A 5,466-nucleotide genomic window follows, 5' to 3' on the forward strand; every position below is an offset into this window, starting at 1 on the left:
GCCTCGGTAGCGCAGTAGGCAGCGCGTCAGTCTCATAATCCAAATTTATCAGCCGAGTAATCTGAAGGTCGTGAGTTCGATCCTCACCTGGGGCACAAGCTTTTTTTTTTTTTTTCTAAAACTAGAAATATTTTTTGAAATTTAAATATAATATTGTGTGTATATATTATATACAACAAATCAGTAGTTATGATTTTACGTACGTATATAACAATTCGTAAAAGTGAGTAGTGGGAGTGGGGAGAGAGAGAGAAAGAGAGTTTGTGCGTGTGTGTGTTTTGCATATATGCGGGCAGAAGTATTGACGACAGCTGTCTTCTTAAACAAAGACGTTTCTCACTAACTGCCTCGGTAGCGCAGTAGGCAGCGCGTCAGTCTCATAATCTTAATCTAACAGCCGAGTAATCTGAAGGTCGTGAGTTCGATCCTCACCTGGGGCAGACTTTTTAAAGTTGAAAATATTCTTTTTTTTTTGCTTCTTTTTATCTAGGGATAGTTTACTGTCCTTTATATGATTATCATTTCGCCATAAATTTGTTGTGTGTGTGTGTGTGCCCGTGCGTGTCTTTGGGTTGTGTTTGTCCTCCACCCCAATTGATAACCGGCGTTGGTGTGTTTACGTCCCAATAGGGTAAAAGAGCCGATAGAAAAAAGTACCAAACTTAAAAATAAGTACTGAGATCGATGTGTTCGATTAAAAAAATTATACTTGACCATAACCAATAGAGCATGTCCCTTAGTAGCTGACAATATGTGCATCCCTGATCACGAGCAGGAATAGTGGGTGGGGCGTATTATGTTCATTGGTTGAGAGGAATTCTTTGGGGTTTGAACAATTCACACCTGGAAACATGGATGCTTCGTTCATCATCCTGAAGCAAATCTTCTGGGCGAGATGAGATACTCGACCTGAAGTTATGCGCTCTTTATCTTGAAATGAGCCCACCATGTAGCACATATATATTTGTGATGCATTTGCTTTGTGTGCCTTTATCAGAAGGGTAATCATGATGGATATATTAGGCTTCGTATATTTGTATACCCCAGCATCACGTCAATGGCATGCGCTGCTCTCTCACCCAATAACAACAATAATAATAATGGTTGCAAATTTTGACACAAGGGTAGCAATTTTGAGGGAGGAGACAAGTCAATTACATCGACCCCAGTGTTCAAATGATACTTATCTTATTGATCCCAAAAGGATGAAAAGCGAAGTCGACCTCGGTGGAATTCGAACTCAGAGCGTAAAGACGGACGAATAATCATTCCTACTAAAAGCACAAGGCCTGAAATTTGGTGGGGAAGGAACTAGTTGATTACATCAACACAAGTCACTGATACTTAATTTATCAGCCCCGAAAGAATGAAAGGTAAAGTCGACCTCAGCAGAATTTGAACTCAGAAGGTAAAACCGCGTAGTTTTTTGCCCGGTACCGTAACGATTCTGCCAGCTCAGTCTTTTCTACTATAGGCACAAGGCCTGAAATTTGTGGGGAGAGGATAAATCGATTACATCAACCCCAGTGTTCAACTGGTACTTATTCCGAAAGGGATGAAAGGCAAAGCCGATTTCGGTGAAATTTGAATTTAGAACGTAATGCCGGAAGAAATGTTGCTAAGCATTTTCTTCGGCATGCTGATGATTCTGACAGCTCACCACCTTTAGTTTCAAATTTTGAACTAAGCTAGCAATTCTAAAGGAGGCTGTAGGTCGATTACATCGACCGCATTGCTCAACTGGTACTTTTTTTATTGACCCCGAAAGGATGAAAGGCAAAGTCGACTTCGGGGGAATTTGAAATCATAACGCAAAGAGCGTAGCAGTTCTTTGATAGACGAAATTATGTGAAGAATGACCAGCCGCAACCTGCAATCAGCTGAGACAGGGGTTTTCAAACTTTTTGACTTGCGGACCCCTTTATATTTCAGGCTTTACCTTAGGGACCCCCTTATAAACGCTTATGAAATTTATACATAAATATTTGCTTAAAATAACATATTTTTACATTTATTTATTTAACAGTATTTAATAAATAGGTTTATTGTCAATTATATACACAGGATTTTTTTAATACATACTTAGTGAGAAGGATGTGCTTGCTTGGCTCTGCACGGACCGACCCCCTGTCTTGTCCTTGCGGACCCCCTGTGGTCCGCGGACCACAGTTTGAAAAGCCCTGAGCTGAGAGAAAACTATCCCTGGAAAGGTTGATAGAAATCGCGAACGCATACATCGATTCCGTTATATATGTTCCCGTGATCGTCATGCCTTTCTTCCACATTTCTCGGATCAGTTTGGGGCGTCTGGTTTTCTGCATCATGTGGAAGGGATACTTTCCACTGGTCAGCTGGCCCATCTAGTGACAGCATCCTCTGTGCGGAGAGTTTATCACAAATAGCTCTACCACTCTTTAGTTTCAAAGAACTGGGAATTTTCCCACTTTGCTGCGATTTGTAGGAGACGTCTGCCAAGAAAAAAACCTTGCTCAATCGTAGTTTTGGTTTGGATCAATATTTTTATATGTATGTATGTATGTATGTATGTATGTATGTATGTATGTATGTATGTATGTACAAATCATGTATGTATGTATGTACTAATCATGTCTGTTGGGCATGTGGAAGGGAGTGTGATTCAGCAGGAGGACTTAAACGACACGTAAAGGTATATGGAACCCAATTACAACAACAGCCAGCTATTGCCAGTAAAGGTTTTGGATGCCAACTCTGTGCAAGACATTGTAGATCTTTGGCTGGGCTAAAAAGTCACATTCGATCACAGCACCGTTAAGTTAAGCTTCGTGCAATGGCCATATTCGATAACGAGGGGGCAGCCAACATGTCAGGTCGCTCTTGGGCGCTACTGGTAACATGTAACCCAGTACAACCTGTTGCGTGGTCGGGTCGTCGGTGACTAACACTGACAACCCCACCAGGCTTTCTTGGTGAAGAGGGTGATTGTTGGACACCCTGCAGCACGAAAAATAAGACCTGTCAAAGGGCAGAAGAGCTCATGAGTAGTCAACGGCTATCCAACAATATGAGTACATGTGTACATATGCACGTATGTATGTGCGGGGATGTGGAAATACGTGGATTGGTATCCAGGCGTGTGGTTGGCCCACTGGGAGTCGGAGGCCACCTCTGTTGTTGTCACAACATCTCCCTAGGTGAGGGAAACACTGAGGGAAAACCTGCGACACTGACAATATTCAATGATGTAGACTAGTTCTTCTTTTGGAGTTTATGTTATCCGTGTTATGAGAGTGGGAATGGATTCGTGCAAAACTTTTCCCCACTATAAAAAAACATCATCATGCACAGGCATCGCTTGAAAAAAAAAGTAAGACTTACTACAAAAATGGCTGGTCGTAACCCTCTCTCTCTCTCTCTCTCTCTCTCTCTCTATACATACAAACCCGGAGGCTTGATAAGTTACGGAGAAAGAGCGACTACGAATATCTTTTTTATATAATAATAACTATACAATAATATATATATTCCGATTAAAACGACATTATCTAAATAGTTGACTGAAAAATGATGAGCTTACCCAGGCTAGAATCGAACCCACATATCAACGCCAACATGGCTTTACGAGGCCCCGGGTTTACGAGTTTTACTTTTCAAGCACAAGGACCAAATTTTGAACGAAGTGTAAACGATTCTACCAGCAGTCATTTTACTGTGGGCATGCTGGAGCATCACCTTGAAGGGTTTTAGTCGAACAAATTGACACCAGGACTTCTGTTTTTTTAAGCCTAGCACTTATCCTATCGGTCTCTTCGGGGACATAAACACACCAACGCTGGTTGTCAAGCGGTGGTGAGGGACAAACTGATGCAAAGGTACGTACACACACAAACACACAAACACACACACACACATCCATCCATCCATCCATCCATCCATCCATCCATCCATACATACATACATACATATATATATACACACATGTATATACGACGGGCTTCTTTCAGGTTCCGTCTTCCAAATCCACTCACAAAGCTTTAGCAAGCCCATGGTGTAACGTAGTAGGACTCAACCCGGAACCAAGTGGTTGGGAAGTAAAATTCTTACTACACACAGACACACACACACACATGCACGCACACACACACACACACACACACACACACACACACACACAAAGTTTGCTATGTGAACATAAGCGATGATGGCGTTAACTAATGTGTCATTGATTTGTTTATTCATTTGATTTTCATTCGGTTTTTATGGATATTTAATCAAATAATCCATTTTTCTATACACCTAATTGATTACATAAATCACATGTGTGTGTGTGTGTGTGTGTGTGTGTGTGTGTGTGTGTGTGTGTGTGTGTGTGTGTGTGTGTGTGTGTGTGTGTGTGTGTGCTGTTGTTGTTCTTGTTGTTGCCTTTATGTTATGCCAAGCTGTTTGTGGCATGATTGAACAAAACAGAATCAAAAGCAAAACGCGTGACAAGCTACAAACCATTTGACACAACAGATAGACAGACGACAACGACAATAACAACACCAACTTGTAACTAGTCACAGTGTTGTGGAAGGACCCTGACCCCCACTTTCCTTACATGACTGAAAGTGGACAAGCCCATTTCAATAAATAAACTGGGTGGACCGTCAATTGACAATGGTAGCAGTTGACAGCGTTGGTCGTCCGTGTTGGTTACTGCGTTACTTTAATATCCTAACTATTTTTACACCCGACGTGTGCAGCTCACGTCATAATACACTGTAATGTTAATTATTATTTTTGCTATGTGCTATTCGAATTTTGTGTGCCACAGTACCATAGTATGGTACGATCGAAAGCTTAACGCTTTAGCATTCATACTACCTGATCAAATGTAATGCTTATTCATACACATTGTTTTGTATTAATCCTGCTTTATATGGTAGCTATGGTGGGGGCGCAATAGCCCAGTGGTTAGGCCAGCGGACTCGCGGTCATAAGATCGCGTTTTCGATTCCTAGACCGGGCGTTGTGAGTGTTTATTGAGCGAAAACACCTAAAGCTCCACGAGGCTCCGGCAGGGGATGGTGGCGAACCCTGCTGTACTCTTTCACCACAACTTTCTCTCACTCTTACTTCCTGCTTCAGTTGTGCCTGTAATTCAAAGGGTCAGCCTTGTCACACTGTGTCACGCTGAATATCCCCGAGAACTACGTTAAGGGTACACGTGTCTGTGGAGTGCTCAGTCACTTGCACGTTAATTTCACGAGCAGGCTGTTCCGTCGATCGGATCAACTGGAACCCTCGACGTCGTAAGCGACGGAGTGCCAACACACATGGTAGCTATGAGATTTTGATGATGTGACTGCTTATTTTTAGAATGATATTGTAAGGAAAGTGTAAGAAGTCAGATCTGACCAGTGTAAACATAACATAGGTATATCTGGGCCTTGTATGGCGGGGGTTTGAATGCTAAAGGGTCAAACAGCATTTGACAGAGAAATC

General features: G+C 42.0%; 2 non-coding genes across 2 annotated transcripts; both read left to right on the plus strand.

Moving 5' to 3' along the window:
- On the plus strand, positions 1-95 carry Trnam-cau (transfer RNA methionine (anticodon CAU)). The gene is made up of 2 exons: positions 1-37; positions 60-95. It is a non-coding gene; the product is annotated as a tRNA-Met (tRNA).
- A 250-nt stretch (positions 96-345) lies between these two features.
- Trnam-cau (transfer RNA methionine (anticodon CAU)) lies at positions 346-440 on the plus strand. Its single transcript has 2 exons — positions 346-382; positions 405-440. It is a non-coding gene; the product is annotated as a tRNA-Met (tRNA).
- The last annotated feature ends 5,026 nt before the right edge of the window (positions 441-5,466 follow it).

Source organism: Octopus bimaculoides, chromosome 8 (assembly GCF_046866305.1).
Source record: "Octopus bimaculoides isolate indiv1 chromosome 8, ASM4686630v1, whole genome shotgun sequence".
Taxonomy (NCBI): domain Eukaryota; kingdom Metazoa; phylum Mollusca; class Cephalopoda; order Octopoda; family Octopodidae; genus Octopus; species Octopus bimaculoides.